This window comes from Scyliorhinus torazame, chromosome 10 (assembly GCF_047496885.1).
Source record: "Scyliorhinus torazame isolate Kashiwa2021f chromosome 10, sScyTor2.1, whole genome shotgun sequence".
NCBI classification, from domain to species: domain Eukaryota; kingdom Metazoa; phylum Chordata; class Chondrichthyes; order Carcharhiniformes; family Scyliorhinidae; genus Scyliorhinus; species Scyliorhinus torazame.
Genome location: NC_092716.1, coordinates 243,410,127 through 243,432,315, shown reverse-complemented (window position 1 = coordinate 243,432,315; position 22,189 = coordinate 243,410,127). Strand labels below are relative to the sequence as shown.

At 43.6% G+C, this 22,189-nt stretch overlaps 1 protein-coding gene and 1 long non-coding RNA gene across 6 annotated transcripts in view; one reads left to right on the top strand and one right to left on the bottom strand.

The window, feature by feature from the left end:
* The window catches only part of LOC140384936 (uncharacterized), a 63,028-nt gene extending 49,114 nt beyond the window's left edge, over positions 1–13,914 (top strand). Inside the window, exon 4 of the long non-coding RNA XR_011933230.1 lies at positions 13,573–13,914. This is a non-coding gene — a long non-coding RNA (uncharacterized lncRNA). The remainder of the gene's footprint in view (positions 1–13,572) is intronic.
* The window catches only part of lrp4 (low density lipoprotein receptor-related protein 4), a 495,226-nt gene that overhangs the window by 435,784 nt on the left and 37,253 nt on the right, over positions 1–22,189 (bottom strand). The window lies entirely within an intron of this gene.

The window sequence follows — 22,189 nt, the reverse complement described above, 5'->3', positions numbered from 1 at the left end:
ACACACACACAGACATGCACACACACAGACAGACACACACAGTCAAGACAGACACACAGACAGACAGACACACAGACAGACACATAGACACACAGACAGATACACATGGGCGCACACACACAAGTTTAATGTGATGTTTAGATGTTAGATGTAATTATGCGGACTCTGCCTGCCATATGAAAACAAATTGCAGATAACCCTTACCACTGCCTCCTCGATATGAAGCTGGAGGTTAAAAAAAAATTATCCTTTCATGAATCTGTGATGATTACCACAATGTATCATTTGTGAATTTCAGCTTTTGGGGTCCAGGATACAGAATGCCAATTTGGAACATTATATCATGAATTATGGATGTCTAATTCCAGCCTCACTGATAATATTTTCAGTGAAATATGATTCAAATGAAATCTTTTGAACAGAATAGGTTAGAATTGTCATTGTTGCAGTGTTTCAAAGGAACAGCAGTGCAGCAGCATCCATCTCAAGGGGCTGTGATGACATTGGTTACACTGCCTGTCAGTGTTTGAACTCGTGAACACCTCGACAATCTTGAAACCATAACAAAACACTCCTATTTTGCGACATTGTGCGCTGCAAACAACGTTTCATTCCGATGTTTTCTCAGCCATTGTGTCACTGCTAATTCTTTCAACAAAGTGTAAATCAAACAGAACTCTGCACTAATGTGTACTTGAGTAAACAGGGATAGAGCACAGAAGTCACTTACGCTGACACAATAGCTGCAAAGGTCAGAATTCTCAGTTGACCCAATTGTTTCAGCTTCACTGCACTGTTTGCTCGGGAGCTCATGATCCAGCACAAATCATTTCGATTCTTTCGCTGTTAGAAACAGTCTGAGCTTTCCCAAGCATTGGAGCCCTTCAAAAATGGGCTGGTAGGACGATGCATAAGGCTGGCGTCAAAATTAATGCCTGACCCCGCATCACATAACAAAACAGAATTGTGCAGTGCACTTCCACCACAAATGTGATCACCTATCATTTCATTGCATGATGGTAACAGGTTTGAACAACGTTTCGAGCATTTCAAAGTTGCAGATCATAGAAAATAGAACATAGAAAATACAGCACAGAACAGGCCCTTCGGCCCACGATGTTGTGCCGAACTTTTGTGCTACATTAAGAACAAATTAATCTACACCCCATCATTCTACCGTAATCCATGTACCTATCCAATAGCTGCTTGAAGGTCCCTAATGTTTCCGACTCAACTACTTCCACAGGCAGTGCATTCCGTGCCCCCACTACTCTCCGGGCAAAGAACCTACCTCCGACATCCCCCCCATATCCTCCACCATTCACCTCAAATCTATGTCCCTCCGTAATGGTTTCGGATTGCAAACACTTTTTTTCATATCTCTAAACCTGAATCTTGCATTTAAAAGGGCTGGTTTAGCTCAGTGGGCTAGACAGCTGGTTTGTGATGCAGAACAAGGCCAGCAGCGAGGGTTCAATTCCCGTGCCAGCTTACCCGAACAGGCGCCAGAATGTGGCTTTTCACAGTGACTTCATACGTGTGACAATGAAAGATTATTATTATTATTTAAAGATGCACTTGCAGTTGCTGACCATCTTATCTTAAATGAGCAAGTTGGCGAGAAGGACCTGATTCCAAATAGATTGACAGTTAATTGGATTGAGGAATATCTCTGTCGTTGATTTCTGGCATATAAATTGTGTTCACCTGCCAGCTATACAGTAAACCCTGCTGGAAACATTTGGTTCGAGACCTAAAACTTGCAAGTAAAATGTTAAGTATTATCGAGAAAATAAGTGGTAGGTAGGAAGTAGTTGAAGTACAAGTACAGATGTAAACTGGAGTCTTTGTGCCATTACCTTGTAATTCCACCCTCCAGCTCAGTAATATCCAATGTAGAACATACAAACAAAGAAATGCTCCCATTCAGTGCAATGCTGGAGGCAAGGGCATATTGTTACTGTCCACATTTCTACAGGTGTCTCAAGTCAATCTGGATTCTTCAGGTTTTACGGCTCAAAACCGTTTCAGCTCATGATTGTCTACAAGTGCTGGCCTCAGAGCTGTTTCATTTGGGGTTTTTTGCACCTTGACCCAATCTGCAAAAACGTTGCTGACATTTGGTCAACTGTCCTGAATCCCAAAGTGTTACACAATCTGCAGGGTCAGTCATAAAGGTCAACAACAGAATGAAACCAATTGTTAACCATCGCCCCGAATAGAGGTGATCGATTGGACAGGCAACGCCATTGTGGTCGACAAACACTGCCCAGTCTTTTTGTCAGCAAAACAAACATGTTGAATAAACGGGGGGAAATTCTGTTTCCATTTCACAATAAAACAATAAATGTGCATTTAATGGTCTCAAGGAACAAGAAGGGTTGTGTTCCCTTTAGAGGAACATCAATGAGTTCAGTTTCTTTTGTGAGGTGATGGTCATAATGATTTATAAAAAAAACCTCTGGCCTCGAGCAACCTCTCCCGTGACTTTTTGAACACTGTGTTTTTCCGATATGAATCACAAAGCCCACTTAAAGAAATATCCGTCCTCACCCTGGTCCAAACCTCTGCAGAGCTGCAAACAAACAGAAGAGAGTGCCTTTGATTTTCACAACAAAGCATTTGGTCGTATTAATTATTCTTGAAGTGAAGGGTCTGTGGTCTGATTTGGAAATGGATACAGGTGCCTCAGAGCTGGGTTTCAGACCACTTGAAAGCAGCAAGCAGTCCTTGTTAAACACCTGTACATCAACTTCTTTAAATATTAGATAAATGAGGAAAAGGCCCAGCGACCTTTCTTCAGGATATGCGGTGCACATTAAAAAGACTTCAAAATAGAAAATGTATGCTTCAAAGGATTTCCTAGGCAACTGATCAGATCAGAATGTCACAGATTCTTCCTAGGATAATAAGATTAATTTTGCCTTCAAATAAAATCCGACATTGTATCTTTTTTCTGTTCTATTATCAATCCATCTCTCGCCGGCACTCCACTAAAACAGCTTCTCATTCTCTTGAAACTACAAATGCACAATATTTTGTATTAAAATTAAAACAGCGCGTCTCCACAAAGATGAGTTGAAGACCACAAATATTGGCATTAAAAAGGCACCCCTTTGATGATCTTTGACCTGAATCTTTATCGACCTGCGGTGAGTTCCATTATCCAGCCGGAGAGCCCAGACTATGTATTATTCAAACTCAGGCCAATGTACATTTTCTTTCATACAAAAGATGACAGGATTCTGTCTCGGGGAGTCAGATGAACTTACATTATAAAAAGAAATGGAAAGTTTGCCTTGCTGTGCAATATTGTATTGGGCTCTTGACGTAACATTTAGAAAAGAAGGGCGAAAGACCACAGGATTGACATTGCAAAATACAAAAGGTGACAGGGAAATTACTGCCTTGCTCCTTTTGAATTCCTCTCTATTGAAATGTATGGAAATTATTTCCTATGAATTACTCTTTGAGCAATGGACAATAATCTCACTGAGAATCTTTCACAAACCACCACATAGACAATAGAAAAAGCGGATTTGGGAGCAATGTGATTTATCATTGATATTCAAGTAACAGCCACACATTATTTATCCATACACTAGTATGTGAACTCTGGAGGTTGAATCTTAGCCTCATTGTTTATACTGACAGCCATCCATAATTCAGTATTGATTTTTCTGTTTCTAATTGTGCATATTTTCAATAACATTCCTATGGAAAAGACAGAAAGGGAATATGTATTTATGAGCAGCAACTTTTTAATAATCCCGTTATAAATCATTTGCCTAATGGTCTCCTAAGGATTAATCCGAGAGATCTGTACACCCCTATTACTCAGGTGAATTGGACATTCGGAATTCTCCCTCTGTGTACCCGAACAGGCGCCCGAGTGTGGCGACGAGGAGCTTTTCACAGTAACCTCATTGCAGTGTTAATGTAAGCCTGCGTGTGACACTAATAAAGATTATTATAATATTATTATTATTACACTCAGTTCAGAACTCAGGATGCTGCATAAATCCCAATTGTCAGAATTTCCATCGGCAAAAAATAGTTCATTGCCGGACGTAAGTAATGATAATAATCGCTTATTGTCACAAGTAGGCTTCAGTGAAGTTACTGTGAAAAGCCCCGAGTCGCCACATTCCGGCGAGGCTGATATGGGAATTGAACCCGTGCTGCTGGCCTTGTTCTGCATTACAAGCCAGCTGTTTAGCCCACTGTGCTAAACCAGCTCCTCGAGTGTCAATTAAAATAAAAAAGGTTTTACGCCACACGGTTTGCACTTTTGGAATGGCCCACCAAAGATGGCGCTCCAGTAAAGATGTTCAAGCAGGGAGTTCCAGAGGACGGGAATGCCGTCAAACGTCAGCCAGAAACAGTGGACCAAATCCAGGCTGGGAGATCAATGAGTTATCAGTATCACAGGAGGCGCAGGTCAATGCAGGCACACGAGGCTGCCGGACATCATTACCATAGGGTGGTGTGGGGCCAGGGGAGGAATAAGAAACCCAGGACATAAATCTTTAGGTCAAGTTACTACAGAAAGGAATGCCTGGAAAGGGAGTGGGACTTTGTTCAGATATATGTTATAGTGTTTTGAAGGAGTTTTCCATTTGCGGAGAGAATGAACAGTGAGGCAGGCAAGGAAAACCTTGGGACAATCAGAGGAATTGACAAGGGATTCTGTGACAAATAGTGGTTGGGCACAAAGTCCAGTTTAGCTCAGTTGGTTTGTGATGCAGAACAAGGCCAAGAGCGTGGGTTCAGTTCCTGTGCCGGCTGAGGTTATTCATGAAGACTGTGCCTCCTCAAAGTTGTCCCTCGCCTGAGGTATGGTGATCCTCAGGTTAAATCACCACTGGTCAGCTATTCCCGCTTGATGGTCATCTGGGACTATGGCAGCTTTACTTTTATTTGAGGACATACAAAGAGACACTATCACAAGAGTGGAGTAAGGAGATATATACCTGTATGATTTTGTTCTGTGAATAAATTATCCAAATTTCAGACTGGCTTTGGATTCTTCCTTCACCGACCGACTATCAATGTTTCAGAGATAAAGAATAGTGCAGTTTTTGTACCAGGTGAGGGATGGAGACGTTTTGGGATTAAATGAGATTCCTCACAATATGGCCATTTATTCTTAGCAACTGCCCTGTAGGAGAGCAGTGAATTTCATAGACAAAAGAAATGTAGCAATGTATTCCATTGACAATAACAAAACATTGCTATTAAACTGTGAACAATGTTCTGCCTGAGTGTAATATTGTGAATCATATCGCTGAAGTAAATGACTTTTACTTAAATGAATTATTTACTTTAATTCTTACAATGAGAATTTCCGCGCCAGCTGGCGGGGCACCAAAGGCCTTTTCCGCCAGCTGGCGGGGCGGAAATTAGTCCGGCGCAGGCCTAGCCCCTTAAGGTTGGGGCTCAGCCCCCCAAGATGCGGAGCATTCCGCACCTTTGGGGCGGCGCGATGCCCGACTGATTTGCGCCTTTTGGGCGCCAGTCGGCGGACATCACGCCGATACCGGAGAATTTCGCCCCAGATTCCCAAAGCAACTGCTCTACTCGAAACTCCGTCGGAGCTAGAGATTCCCAGGTCAATGCCGGAAATGGTTCAGGGATGTGCACAAAGCATCCCTGCAGAGGTCAAACATCTCCAATGACTCATGGGAGACCTTGGCATGTGACTGGCCAAAATGGAGAAAGTTCATTCGGAAAGGTGCCGAACAAAGCGAGAGATTGAGTCAGGAATGTGCAGAGGTGAAGTCGGGGCGTCGGAGGGTGAGTGCAAACCTCCAAACAGCCCAACGACTCAACCCTCGTGGATTGGACTTCTGCACTGGACTTATCAGCTATCTCAGAGCCCATCGAACCAGAATGGGAGCAAATCACCCTCCATCCACTGCATTAGGAGGAGATAAAACCATAGCTTGGGGGGCGGGTAACAGAGGAGATTGAGAAATCAGTTGGTGACATTTTAAGCTGCAACACCCTCATGTTAATAGCTGTAGGTTAGAGGTAAGGATGACTACCCATTAAAAGCCATCTGTTGTGAAAATATTCAAGTTAATCTATCCGTCAGTTCCTGGAATGTGTTGTTTGCGCACTTAAACATGCTACCAGCACCCACGCATCCATCTGCCAATCGGAATGAAAATCTAGGGACAGTGCCAGGATATTTACTTCGATAAACTAAGCACACTCGTTATCAGCTCCAAGAACGAGAATATCTTCATACCGGATGACATTGGATAGCACTCTGCTGTGTCTTACTATGGTTTGGTAAAGTTATGTCCTCACTGCAAACACCCTAACCCTAACCATAATTTTTTTTTTTTTACAATGTCAGAGTTACACAAACACAAGGTGGTGAGCAGATATCCCAGGCTGCCTGCAATAGCCTCTAGCTTGGCTAATGTGTTAAATGTGTGCCTGCATTCCACCTTTCTGCTTTTCCATCCTGGTGATATAAAACCAGAAGACACAGGAGCAGAATTAGGCCACTCGGCCCATCGAGTCTGCTCTGCCATTCAATCATGGCTGATGGCTGAGGAGCTGAACAGGTTTTTTGGGTCAGTCTTCACAAATAACATACCAGTGACTGATGGAAATGAGGCTATGACAGGTGAGGACCTTGAGATGATTGTTATCACTAAGGAGGTAATGATGGGCAAGCTAATGGGGCTAACTGTAGACAAGTCTCCTGGCCCTGATGGAATGCATCCCAGAGTGCTAAAAGAGATGGCTAGGGAAATTGCAAATGCACTAGTGATAATTTACCAAAATTCACTGGACTCTGTGGTGGTCCCGGCAGATTGGAAATTAGCAAACGTGACACCACTGTTTAAAAAAGGAGGTAGGCAGAAAGCGGATAATTATAGGCCAGTGAGCTTAACTTCGGTAGTAGGGAAGATGCTGGAATCTATCATCAAGGAAGAAATAGCGAGGCATCTGGATGGAAATTGTCCCATTGGGCAGACGCAGCATGGGTTCATAAAGGGCGGGTCGTGCCTAATTAATTTTTTGAGGACATTACCAGTGCGGTAGATAACGGGGAGCCAATGGATGTGGTATATCTGGATTTCCAGAAAGCTTTTGACAAGGTGGCACACAAAAATTTTCCTGCATAAGATAAAGATGCATGGCATTAAGGGTAAAGTAGTAGTATGGATAGAGGATTGGTTAATTAATAGAAAGCAAAGAGTGGGGATTAATGGGTGTTTCTCTCGTAGGCAATCAGTAGCTAGTGGTGTCCCTCAGGGGTCAATGTTGGGCCCTCAATTGTTCACAATTTACATAGATGATTTGGAGTTGGGGACCAAGTGCAATGTGTCCAAGTTTGCAGACGACACAAAGATGAGTGATAACGCAAAAAGTGCAGAGGATCCCGGAAGTCTGCAGAGGGATTTGGATAGATTAAGTGAATGGGCTAGGGTCTGGCAGATGGAATACAATGTTGACAAATGTGAGGTTATCCATTTTGGTAGGAATAACAGCAAAAGGGATTATTATTTAAATGATAAAATATTAAAACATGCTGCTGTGCAGAGAGACCTGGGTGTGCTAGTGCATGAGTCGCAAAATGTTGGTTTACAGGTGCAACAGGTGATTAAGAAGGCAAATGGAGTTTTGTCCTTCATTGCTAGAGGGATGGAGTTTAAGACTAGGAAGGTTATGCTGCAATTGTATACGGTGTTAGTGAGGCCACACCTGGAGTATTGTATTCAGTTTTGGTCTCCTTACCTGAGAAAGGACGTACTGGCGCTGGAGGGTGTGCAGAGGAAATTCACTAGGTTAATCCCAGAGCTGAAGGGGTTGGATTACGAGGAGAGGTTGAGTAGACTGGGACTGTACTCGTTGGAATTTAGAAGGATGCGGGGGGGGATTTTATCGAAACATCAAAATTATGAAGGGAATAGATAGGATAGATGCGGGTAGGTTGTTTCCACTGGCGGATGAAAGCAGAACTAGGGGGCATAGCCTCAAAATAAGGGGAAGTAGATTTAGGACTGAGTTTAGGAGGAACTTCTTCACCCAAAGGGTTGTGAATCTATGGAATTCCTTGCCCAGTGAAGCAGTTGAGGCTCCTTTATTAAATGTTTTTAAGATAAAGATAGATAGTTTTTTGAAGAATAAAGGGATTAAGAGTTATGGTGATCGGGCCGGAAAGTGGAGCTGAGTCCACAAAAGATCAGCCATGATCTCATTGAATGGCGGAGCAGGCTCGAGGGGCCAGATGGCCTACTTCTGCTCCTAGTTCTTATGTTCTTATATTTTTCTCACCCCCATTTTCCTACCTTCTCCCTATAACATCTGATCCCCTTATTAATCAAGAACCTATCTATCTCTGTCTTAAGGCACTCAGTGATTTTGCCTCCACAGTTCTATACCTTCAGTCCCTAACCGGTTTTGTTCAGAATTATGCCAGGTTCCCCACTATTCTGCACAGGACCATTTTGTTACATGTTAATTGCCAGAAGGAGACTTATTATGCTGCTTTAACAGCCCGGTACCAATTTAAATCGTTGAACCGCAGGGTAATTTTCCCTTCCAGACAGCTTGCAGCTCCGTATTACGTGTTTAAGACAGACCAGTGGAGACATGTTTCCCGCTGAAAGGAAGCTGATCACATTTTGATTGAATAACAGGGATAATTATCACTGCAAACAAGTCTGTACCATTTTTACTGCTTCGTGTTTATTATTTCAGCAAAAGTACAAATAGAAACTTTGTTCAACAAATGATCCCCCAGCTCACCTGCATGCAGTTCACAGTTAGCACATAAACAAGTACCACTTTCGGCATCTCACAACCTCCTTTCGACTCGATACGAGAACCTCGTGTCAATGTCTTATTAATTGCATTGTTACGGTTCAGTGGCAATTGCATTGTTAAACAGGTGATGGGTATTTGTAAACCTATAAATGGGGGTAGTTGGGAGACTGGTGGGATAGAGTGGGGGTGACTGCGAACAAAATCAATAAACCCTCTCCAGCAAAGAAGGCTGCTGACTTAGTTTTAACTTGGCTAGCCGGCATGGATCCAGTTAACACCTCACTCCGAGACTTGCTTTTGGAGACGAATTAAGTTAATTGGGTTATGCACACCCACACTTCTTATTAAATATCATGCCTGTGCCATTGCAAGATTGTACAATGGATTTGTGGAAAATGCAGGGGGGGGGGGGGGGGGGGGGGGGGAGACCAGGACTGGAGTGGGAAGGGAGAGGATATTTCTACAGCTCGGGAGAGATTTTGAATGTGCCACCTGGGCATAAAGCTACCACTCATAGAAACCATCCAATTTCATATTGATTAAAACAACCAGAATCCATGGGAATTGCTAGAGAAAGAGAAACCAAGGACCTCTGGTTCAACTTCTACCATCAGAGTAGTCCTGTGGCACAAAGATAATTGAGGTGACGCATTCCTGCAATCAATTTCTATCCATCTATGGCAGATCGAATGACATGCGGCGCGGTAAACTTCAATGATGGCAAGCTTTGGGAACCATGGGGCATGTTCCTCCCAGGCATGCTACATATACCACAAGTCATGAATTGTAATTATTCACATTCTGTACCCTACAATGTTATTATTTGCTGGAAGAAACCAACATTTCTTGAGTGAATCAATACTAACTGCCTCCTCCATCTGCTGAGGGTGACTGGACACTCACTCAGTGAAATATCGGGTCAAATTCAGTGGCAACGATGTGAATCCTGCAGACTGGTTGGAGAAACAGTGGGGGCATCATGTTGCACTGGCATGGGAATCCCGCGCTACTCCGAGGTAATCAGGCACTTACCCGGGCAGCACCGGGCCCCCCACTGAATTAATGCCCCAGTAGGAGAGGAAATCCCACTCCCGAGAGCTGTCAGCCAATCAGAAATGGCCAAGTGGGTGCGATGGAGTTCCCGGGGAAGCGGTTTCCTGCAGACCCCGCCCCAATATCGATCCCGACTAATACAATCAGGCATAGAGTGTCTTTGAATGGGCTATGCCTCCCCAGAACAATGCCGACAGGGTTTTCTGAGTGGTCTCCCTGAGTGGTCTCCCAACGCGATCTCGCGGGGCGTGGCGAGCCGGGTAGACCCCGGGAGTGGGGTCTCCCGGCTTTCATCAGCCATGGTGCACCGCGGCGAGCTGCTTTTCCGGTGCAGCGTGGCCGTTGTTGGATCGCACCCGTTAACTCTTGTTTTTCTCTCTCTCTCTGCCCACAGACGCTGTCAGATCTACTGAGTATTTCCAGCATTTGTTGTCTTTATTTCATTTTGCCAGCGCCCGCAGCATTTTGCTTTTATTTCACTGGCCAAACATGATGGGTGAGCAAATATGTGTGACTGAAGGTGACAGAAATTCAATGAAGCGCGGGAATACATGATTGTGCCGCCCGGTTAACAATGAAGCCCCATGCCTCATTCAAAATAGGGAATTGGATGCCTGGGGCTGAATGAGAAACAGGCAAGAAAATAATTAGCAGGTGCTTCTACCAGCTGCAGCTTTGCCAACACTGGCTCTGGATTTGAAAGACTGCTGGTACGTTACTAGGGACAGCATACATTTGGCAACGGAACAGGGGCTCCATATTGTACTTAAAGTAAGCCGATAATCGGCCACAATAAAAACGGATGTAACTCTTATATCCGAGGATGTCAATATATTATTGTAACCAATCATTGTCTCCTGACTTTGAAACTTAATTTGTGGTGAGAATTATTTAGTTTTTCTTTTAACAATGTATCAGTTCGTCATTTGTTACATTTTCATGGATCTTAATGCTTTGGCTCCGTGGTGGCATTCTTTCCTCTAACTCAGCAGGTTAAGTCCCAATCCAGAGACTTGTGAGTTTGGTGTAAACGGACACTTCGGTGCAGCACTGCGGGAGTGCTGCACTGTCAATGGTAGCATCGTTGGGATGAGGCTTCAGGCCAGAGGCTCGTCCACCCTCGCAGATGGACACAAAATTTCTCACGGGAAGAAGAGCAAAGGGTTATCCCCGATCTCCTTGCCAATATTTATTCCCCCAACCAGCATCATTGAAACAAATTACCTGATCATTATTGCATTTCTGCCTGTGGGAGCTTGCTAAGTGCAAATTGGCTGCTACATGTTGGACATTACGATGGTGACTGCACTTCAGAGCTACTTCATTGCCTGTAAAGTGCTTTGGGGTATTTCTGTAGCTGTGAAGGACACTATATATGCACAGTGGGCTACACAGCTGGCTTGTAATGCAGAACAATGCCAGCAGCGCGGGTACAATTCCCGTACCGGCCTCCCCGAACAGGCGCCGGAATGTGGCTACTAGGGGCTTTTCACAGTAACTTCATTTGAAGCCTACTTGTGACAATAAGCGATTATTTATTTATTATATCAACCCGAGCGCTTCCTTTACCACACTTTCATCATTGATTATCAATCCCTTGCTACGCTTCATTCTGATTGTTTGCAAGGTTATTTGAGAGGGCACTAAGTCCAGGAAACTGCAAAGATGGGATGCTAGATTGCCTGCGCTGAAGGTACACGAGAGAACCAGTTGGATTTTAGAGCAATCTGCAGCTTTCCTGATTGTTCGGTTTTCTGATGCTAACCCGCAGGTCACTAGGCATATTAAATCCAATTTCACAACTTTGCCTCGTGGGATTATGAAATCAATGAGGGTCATTTTCGTGGTTTGTGTAAAAAGCCACATGTGCACGACGGCTGTAGCCTCAGATTGGATTGATCTTTATGATCGGTACGCATTTCTATACCATTGACGTACTGCTCACACTTTGCAAGGCGCTCACCTACTGAAGGAGAAGAAAATTCTTGCTTTTTCCGTGCGGGGGGCCATGGGCGGGGGGGGTGCAAACAATCAAGTCTGGATGTCTAGACTCGAAACTTTAGCTCCCCGCTCTCTCTCCACAGTTGCTGTCAGACCTGCTGAGACTGTCCAGCATTTTCTGTTTTTGTTGAGGATAGGGGTTTGATAGCCAGCGCAGACAAGATGGATTAAAGGGCCTCTTTCTGTGCTGTAAAACTCTGACGCTGTAACTTGTCACGGTACGGGTGTAAACAACATCATATTATTGCATGGCCCACATCAACAGACCACCAACTAATGAAGCAATAGCAAGCAAAAATAGTTTTCCTCACCCTGATCTAAGAGCTTTAAAAGTGAAGAGGGCTGACCACAGAATCGAAGACAAGCTGAAAGAATTGACTTACATCTTGAATAACTTCGGCAAAACAGAGTGAAACTTCCAAACATTTAATGTGAACAATCCAGTGAGCTTTTTAAACCAGGCTAAACCATTCTTCTACAAAATCATGGTACTCGCCGTCAGAATAATTATTAACTCCCCGTCTAAGGGAATTCTTAGGCACGATAAAATAATTGGTCAACTTATTAGGGCTACTTTTATAGGATTTGAAATTCTTCTCAAATTATTTGGAATACCAATCATTGAAAAGGAAACCTAAAGTTTCTTCAGTGATCTTGCAGAGGTACGTGTTTGCCCAGTGTAGCACATTTTGTTAAATTAAGGGGCAATTTAGTGTGACCAATTCATCTATCCTGCACATCTTTGGATTGTGGGGGTGAGACCCACACAGACAAGGGGAGAATGTGCAAACTCCACACGGACAGTGACCCAGGGCCGGGTTTGAATCCGGGTCCTCGGCGCCGTGAGGCAGCAGTGCTAACCACTGCGCCACCGTGCCCCGCTAGCCAGTAAACCAAGCAAAGCAGGAGGTTTGAAGTTCGATTTCTCGCGATGTGTTGTATCTCAGCTTGGAGAAGCAGTTGGGATTGGCTTCAGAACCCCTGCATTAGATAAGGAAAAACAACAAAGCCAAGGTTCTTGCCTTGAGCATACATGGGCAGCATTCAAAAGTGGAGTGGAGGAAGGGGTTGCAAAGCAGATGACTGGTTATGGGAGGCAGAGTTTGCATGCAGGAAGTTTGAGACAGGAGATCACCAGTGTAACATACGGTAATACAGTAAATTAACAAATTACAAGTGGAATCACTAAATCAAAGCTCTGTAAAGTTAACTATAGCCGTCAGTGCAGCCAACAACTATGATGGTTTAATATAGATTATTAATAAACATGAATCCATGTCCTCTCAGACTCCGTACACTCCTTCCCACGCTGGGTGGAAATTTTATCCAATGCAACAAGAATAACCCAAAATATTTCACTCCACTGGAATTCCATCAGATACTTAACTCCTGTCAGTAAACATTGCTCAGTCTTCAGGTCTTTTAACATGCACAGAAAATAAGCTCCTGGGCAGTCAATAAAGCTGTATTAGGGTTACGTTCAAAACTAATGTTTTTCTAAAGGCTATTTGCCGCAGCTACCTATTAATACCAATGCAAAATAACAGGTGACGTCAAGTCTGAATCTGCAGGTACTAATCTAATGTGGCTCAGTATCTGGACTTGCTGATCTCTTTTCATTATACAATTATGGTATGGATGCCGCATGGAAAGAATTAAAAGCCGAAAGAAAGGCCTTTGAAGTTTTGTCGAGCTAACTATTTTTCCTTTATCTCCTCTTCCATTCAGGCACAATCTGGCATAATTCCCACTGCAATCCCTGGTTCATTAATACACAGGTGGCGTTGTTATTACAGCTGTGTACACTGCATGTGGGCTGTAGTGAGTGAGGACACAATGGCAGTACATGCTACAAGAAGGATTTGTACTTCAGACACATCTATTTATTTGAACTATTGCAACAGCCACCATAATTCTGTAATATAAAAGCAATCATGGCATAACTTTGAGAGCTTTACAGCATTCTAATTGAAAATAATGGGACTGCGGATAGCTCAGTAAGTCACTATACCATCTGACGTTGAAAACCTGTGCTCGCAACTTCTTTGATGTAGCTACGACGGAATAGTTGCACGCATAATAATGCCAGAAATGTATGTGATTATTAATCTTTTATCATAATTCATTATAGTATTTTAGCATTTTTTTTGCAAATATAATGAGAATTTTAGAGTTTCCCGATTCTTTCTTTGTGCACATTGAGTGACAGCGATGGGATATACTTAATGCACCAACTGACATATCCTTACGGTCAAATAAAGTTATCAGTGACAGAAGTGAAATGTGTATTTTTATGTTTTACACATGCTGTGCTAACATAAAAAAACATATTGATTATCTTTCCACCTATTGAATACAAGCTGAAATGTTTTTGTTTGCAAATACTCCTGCTTCTCTAACTGGCCCAAAATGTTTGTGAGCGCTTTTTTAGAATGCTTATACTTATGAAATAATGTAACTATTTATATTTTTTGAACATCTGTGCTTTGTAAGATAAATAGTGAACATTGTAATAAACGGCCTGTTGCACTCATGGATGACAAATAATTCACAAAATAGAAACAGGTGGTTCAGTTTCTAACTGGTCAACCCCTGTGTTCAGACAAATCTCCCAATTCCATTTTCCCCTCAAATATTTCTTTAGATTCTCTTTGAATGTGTTTATGCTATTCACCTCAATCCCCCATGTGGTAGTCAGTTCCACATTCTGACTACCCTCTGAGTAAACTACTTCTCCTGAATTCCTTTTTTCCCCCATAAATTGTTTTTCCCCAATTAAGGGGCAATTTAGCGTGGCCAATCCACCTAGCCTGCACATCTTTATGGGTTGTGAGGGCAGCACGGTGGCGCAGTGGGTTAGCCCTGCTGCCTCACGGGGCTGAGGTCCCAGATTCGATCCCGGCTCTGGGTCACTGTCCGTGTGGAGTTTGTACATTCTTCTCTGTGTTTGTGTGGGTTTCGCCCCCACAACCCAAAGATGTGCGATGCTAGGTGAATTGGCCACGCTAAATTGCCCCTTAATTGGAAAAAATTAATTGGGTACACTAAATTTTTTTTAAAAATCTTTATGGGTTGTGGAGGTGAGACCCACGCAGACACGGGGAGAATGTGCAAACCTCACACGGACAGTGACCCGTGGCCGGGATCAAATCCGGGTCCTTGGCACTCTGAGGCACCAGGGCTAACCTACTGCGCCACCGTGCCGCCTTCTCCTGAATTCCTGACTGGATTTTATTTTTATTGACGACCGTTTACATTCATGGCCCTTAGTTGGACCATTGCACCCGCCCCCCCACCCCCCCCCCCCCCCTTGCCCGGCATCCCCCATTAATATGTACAATATTTAGAGAACAGTTCCGGTGTGATTTACATAACTACTTACTCATTAATTAAGTGCGGGAAGATAATTAGAATTATTTATTAATTAGTATAATATCGCCCAGGGCAATAGTTTACCCAAAATGGATCTAACTATAGTTGTTTATGTGCACGAGTGAATGACAAGCACCAAATGGCTAACTTCTGCAATCGCTATCCCGAAATGTGCACCAGCCAACAAGGTACAACATCTGTTCATGATAAGCTAAACAAGAAGACAGCACTGCTCATCCGATCACTCCCAATAAAGAATGTAATAGAAGCAGCGTGGGAAATCCCAATAGGCACCGTGTTGTTCCAAAATATCCTGCAAATATTCCAGCCATTCCAGCCAGAGGCTGCAATCAAGTGGCTGGCAAGGTTAAAAGCGGTGCCCATCGAATTGCACGCAATCATTGTAACTGCAGCACATGTGACAGCCTTATTAGTTTAGTTGCAATAATGCAATTAAATTTATAAAGAATGCTAGAAATCAAATAAGAATATTAATCAATATGTCCAGTAGATTTCTGTGATTCTATAGTATTCTATTGGAGCAAACGTTAAATTTAGTGTTCATTTTTTTAAAGAAAAAGTTCCTGTTAAATAAATAAACTTTATTTGTCATGTTCTAAAGGCAACAAGGCAAAGAACCAAGCCAGGATTCTCCCTTCCCCACGTAAACACCATCAATGCTTGAGTTTGTAACATAAATCCTGTGTTACACCAGTAGCAAAACCAAACCCACCGACCGAGTTTCATCTCAGAGAAGCAGAGACACCGGTGTAATGATCTGTGGTCTTTCTCTGAGGGAGACTTTCCCCTTTGATCTGCAAAATTGAGCTGCAGGCAAGGGAAGATCCAGGGAATTTGATGCAACAGCATCAATTCACATCTGCACAGCTGGATTAAAACAATTTGATGTCTGTAGACATCTGGGACAGTACCCACATGAGCTTATACAGCAGGAATTAACGTAAACTGGAGACCAGACGAGGCGAACACAGGGTTTATTGAAACACTTTAACCTTCCTGGCCTGTGGATTGGTGCAATGTGATTGTGTGCAGCAGTAATATTTAACCACCTGTAGATAAACTTGACTCTAAGGGCTTGACTGTGAAAACAATGAGGAAAAATAAATTTCAGTAAAGATGCTTATTAATTTGAGAGGTTTAAAATAAACAAGAGGTAATGTTAAATATTAAGAATGTAGTTTGATTGATGGGCAGAATGAGCCAGACAGCTTGTGGAACGAGGTCAGACATTTTGAAATATAAAATGTATAGCAAGGATATATATACATGCACAGGAATGTGCACATAAAAAGCTGATCTTAAAAAGCATGCAATACAAAATCAAATGATACTGGTTGCCTGCAGTGCTGGGCTTGACCTTTTCCATTGTGCTCTGCTCCATCACACACTGGAAGGTCAAGAGCGAAACAAAAGCTAGCCTCAGCTCCCTTTCACAACTGCAGAAAATAGACACCCACGGCATCCCTTTGAACTTTGCAAATTGAAGGTTGGCAGATTGAACAAAGGGGCACATCTATTTGTCCAGAGCTGTGCAACGAGAATAGTTGACACCGACACCACAGGAAGACGGTGCTACCAATCTCACTGAAAGTAGCAGCGGGAGGCCGGGGTCACTAGGCGACGGCGCAATGGGAGTCGGAGGGGAGATGAAAACTGGATCTACGCTTTCTGCACATCATGCATTTTTAATAAAAACATGGCAAGATAAACCTCATTACCAAGAGTTTCAGCAGCACACAAAAGAACATTGGGAATCCAGCGAACGCGGTGGGGCTCCCATCAGATCCCCCCACCCCCCACAATCCCCATCCACAAAATGGGGAGTTTATCTCCAATTCCTTTCATTCTGCATTCTATCAAACCAGCACTCCTGACCACTGGATGGAACGGGGCTTCATCATTCCTTTCCACATTCCGTCTGATAACACGACTTATCTTGTTTTCACAAAATCATGGACCTGAATATTCAGTCACTCAAATGTCTCGCCATCTATAATAATAATAATAGCTTATTGTCACAAGTAGGCTTCAATGAAGTTACTGCGAAAAGCCCCTAGTCGCCACATTCCGGCGCCTGTTTGGGGAGGCCGGTACGGGAATTGAACCCGCGCTGCTGGCATTGTTCTGCAGTACAAGCCAGCTGTTTAGCCCAATGTGCTAAACCACCCCAGTTGTGTTTCAACGTTTTTGTGTTTCAACATTTTACCATTTGTGAAATTATTCTGGCTACTTCTTACTTCACCCCCGTTGCTGCCAATCGGTTTCAATGCACACAGCTCAGTTCGTCAACTGTGTTTTTTGCCACGGCAATCAAGTAGCACTGGAAAAGAAAGTGCACCGACATCTACAAGCAGGTAACGAAACAGAAAGAAAAACTGGAAACATTCAGCAGGCCAAGCAGCAGCTGGGGAGGGAGAAGCACAAGTTCACATTTCCGGTTGATGGCCCAAAAGTCGCTGCGCTGAAACACTGGTTTGGATTTTGGTGGAGTAGCCTTCAGGGATCATCCAAGACAACGGGGTATTACCAGGGATTAGATGTTCTGCCCCATTCAACAGATGCTATTTTCACCAGGATTGGGGGCCTGTATCCCACATGTGAGGATCCCGCAGGGCCGTTTGAACTCAGTGCTAAGTCCAAAGAGGCCCCATTTTTGATGAGGCAAGAGCCTTAACCCACAGCACGGGAGTTACGAATCTTTAGAAAGGTCATAAATGCTCTTGAAGGGCGGATAATGTTTCAGCAGTTTCAATAGCTGCTTGACATAGTGGCTATAATGGACCAAGGGGATGGGTGGGAGGGTAACCATGAGTTGGCACTAAGTTGGCCCAGGGCCTATAAGGGGTCATGGGGGTAGGAGGTGGGGGAGCTGGGTTGGCATGGAGGTGTGAGTGGCATTTGGAGTGGGTTGTAGGTGATGGAATGTGAGCAGTGAGAGCTAGAGGATCCAATGTTTAAGAGAACTCAGGTAGGCCGTTTAACCCTCTGACCTCCTCCAATCTGTGTACGCAGAGGGAGTGCCTGACTCTAGGTAGCTACACATCAAAGATCCCACTGCATTATTTTGCAGAAGAGTAGGAAAGGTGGCCTGGAAAACATTAATCATTCAAGCTAAGCCATTAAAAAGATTAGATGATTATTATCTCAATCCGACGTTTGAAGCCCTTTTGTATGTGATTTGGTTCCTGTATTTTCAAACGTAACAGCAATGACTAGACATCAAAAGTACTTCAATGGCTGCAATGCACTTTGAGACATGGAGGACATGAAAGACAGTATACGAAAGCAACTCCTTTTGGAGTTATAGAAAGTTACATTCCTTCTAAAAACAAACCATTTTAAGTTACCCATGCAGAACAAGGTGAATAACCCTCCCTTCACTACTCCCTGAAGTTCACCATTTGCTTTCGGATGACATATGGGCCAGTATGTTTGCAGAATTATTGAAATGTTTTGACAGAAGTGCAATAAATACTCGGAGAAGAGATTCTCCAGCGAAGACAACTGCAAGCTTTTAAATTCCACCCCCCATTCCCCTTCCTTACATGTCCAAAACAGAACTGCACACTGATTTAACTAACTGTCCTTTACCTCTAGGACATAGGTTCAAATCCAGAACAGGCTGTTGAATGAAAGTCACCCCTCTCTGCAAGAATCAAATGTTTTTTTTAAGCAAATCCCTCGTGGCTGTTTGGAACATCTCCCATTATGGAAAACGGGAGATGCAGTTCCTTTCACGCAAAGAAGGGGAAGAAAAGTTGTTTCAGCCGTACAGATTACTTACGTTTCAAACACACATACAATGTGTGGGTAATAAGATATAACTTGTAATCCCGCTATTAGCAAAGCTCAAGTGCTCTCTCTGCTTCATGTCTTATTAGTTAATCAGAAGAACCTCTTTTAAGCATTCCCTTTCATTTCGGCAAATGAAAGGTAAAAGCAGAATCTCCGAGTTACTTAAAGGCTATTTTCCCTCCCACAGATGATTGGGATAATATTTTGCTAATTCTGCCTGTGTCATGGAAACTGAGCCATGATTTAAGACTGCGACACAAGACTTCTATTTTAGGCCTTTGGAATGCCAAGAACACAATGTCCTCAGAGTATTTAATCTCACATTGACTGGAATGGACAAGGTCCCATTCAACATAGTCCCATTTTAAACTTCCATGCAGAAGTGATATGCTTGATAATGACTCTGCAGGGGGCCTTTACAAAGATGTGATTCTCAGATGACAGATTAGAAAGGGAAAAATAAACCTGGATTGGGACTTCTTGAGGTGCTTCACAGTCAATAATTTACTTTGGAAGTGTTAAGCACTGCTGTTTCAACTATGACAGATACTGGCCGGGATTCTCCCTTCCGTGTGCGGGTCGCCCCCGGGATTCTCCGTCTCGCCAGCCGGCCAATGGGGTTTCCCATTGTGGACAAGCCCACGCTGTCGGGAAATCCCCTGGCTGCCGGAGCAACGGAGAATCCCGACAGCAGAGTATCCAGCCCACTGTCTTTCAGAAAGTAACCTCTTGGCGTGGAGTATTTCATTAATGTGAGCAATGACGTGTGGCGTACTTTAAAGAAACAGGGGACTTTTGAACCCATCCCAAACCTCTCAACAACTGAGGCTTTCTTTGCACCATGTCTGGTTCTGTTGTAGGCTGATGAAGGTTAGCTGCTGTGATTAGTCAACCGCTCCATTATTATTGTCATATGACTACCAGAATGGTAGAACGTAACAACGTCCTTCAACAGCGCCTTCCAAACCCGCAACCTCTACCCACCGAGAAGGACAAGGGCAGCAGGCACCTGGGAACACTGCCACCTGGAGGTTCCCCTCCAAGCCACTCATCCTGATCAGGACATTTGTCGCCAATCCTTCGCTGTCAAAATCCTAGAACTCCCTCCCTAACAACACTGTGGGTGTACCAACACCACATTGACTGCAGCGGCTCATCACCTCCTTCTCAAGGGCAATTAGGAATGAGCAATAAATGCTGGCCTAGCCAGTGATGCCACATCCTTTGAACGAATTTTAAAAAATCTAGGTGGACCTTAATTTTATCTTCACCAGTGATTCCCATATTCCCATTTTGGAGAGTTATTTTCTTAAAATAGATAGGAAAATATGTGAATCATGGGTGGTGAGCAAAAGGGAAATAGGAGGGCAGACAATGTACACGGTATATTTAAGAAGGAAGAAATGGGAGGAGCTGGATCAACTATTTTACATTTGTTGATCATTATTTCCAAAATGAGCTCCCTCATCTCTCTGGGAGTCACAAAACCCTGGCTTGTCAATGCAATCACAGAGCTATTGAACCAAGTCACTTGGCCGCCATATTCAACTGGTAAACAGCCACATGGCTTGAATCGCTGGTAAAAATGCAAATTTGTTCTTGAAAGCTTCACCGATAAGAATTACTCCGTCAGCAAAGGCATCATTATTATTATTCTGCTCTGCCAAAAGAGCCAACCATGGTTCCCATCTATCTTCTAGATATTGCACTGACATCCGTAATTTGCATGTCTTAATTCATTTGAGGCTTCAAGATGGAAGAAATGAATTTTGGCAGCAATAGGGACTGGTTTAGCTCACTGGGCTAAGTCGCTGGCTTTGAAAGCAGACCAAGGCAGGCCAGCAGCATGGTTCAATTCCCGTACCAGCCTCCCCGAACAGGCGCCGGAATGTGGTGACTAGGGGCTTTTCACAGTAACTTCATTGAAGCCTACTCGTGACAATAAGCGATTTTCATTTTTTCATTTCATGTAATGAGAGAGAGAGAAGCCTTTCCTGTCCACCACCAACCCCCCCCCCGCCCCCTCAAACACCCACCACCCAACATCAGTCATTACCAATTCAGTGGCTTCAAGCAATCCAGACAGAGTGGGTTCCACCGAATACAAAGATGAGCAAATGCTGCCGCTCTGACATTCCTATTTAAAAGAACATTTCCTGACGGCAATTTTCTCTTTCCTGCCTCATTCTACATTATGAGGATGTAGAATTGCTTAACATTCTAAACTCAATCCCTTTTGTCTCCTTTTAAAACTTTTGAACGTTTTCACCCAAGACAGAGATCTAGAAATTCATTTAAGGGCACAGACGTATTTGTTCAACGTTTGCCGTTGAATAGGAAGTTGCTCTTGATTAAGCAAGTTAAGGCAGTGAATGACTGAGTTATCCATGTCGCGTGGATTAATGCAGGTTTCATCCTTAATTTCTGGCAAGTTAACAGGTCTGTGTCAGGGAGGGAATGAGGGAGCTATAATTAGCCTCAGATTCCTATGGTTAATGAGGGGGTGGGTTCAATCACCTGCCAAGAATTAGGGTGAGAAATTGGGCGTGGCTAACATCCATTTTTCATTTCTGGGAGTGCCCTACGGAGTGGGAAAGGAGGACTGTGGCTGATGTGCGCACACCTGCCAAAAAGTGATCTTGAGTGATCTTGTTGGATCTCGTGAGGCGTGGCAAGCTGGGCAGATCCTGGGAGCAGGATCTCCGGTTTTGCATAGATACATAGAAGATAGGAGCAGGAGGAGGCCTTTTGGCCCTTCGAGCCTGCTCCGCCATTCATCACGATCATGGCTGATCATCCAACTCAATAGCCTAATCCTGTTTTCTCCCCATAACCTTTGATCCCATTCGCCCTGTCATGAGAATGTCGCTTTAAGAAATGGTTAGCTGCTCATGTTACTGCAGTGATGTCAGAGTGTGGGTGGAGCTGAGATCTGGTTCTGCTTTTTAGTTTCACTTTGAGAAAAAGCTTGGGTGTGTCTGGGTTTTCCAGTGAGCTGCAGCTGAAGTCAGACAAAGCAGCTGTACTGTTGAACTCTCTGCCATGAAGGGCTATCTCTTAATCATTTGGTGAATTCAGAATTATAAATGTTCTCAATAGTGAACGTGAACCTAATGTGCTCCTGTTTAAAGGTTTGTTAAGTCTTTTGGATGCTAAA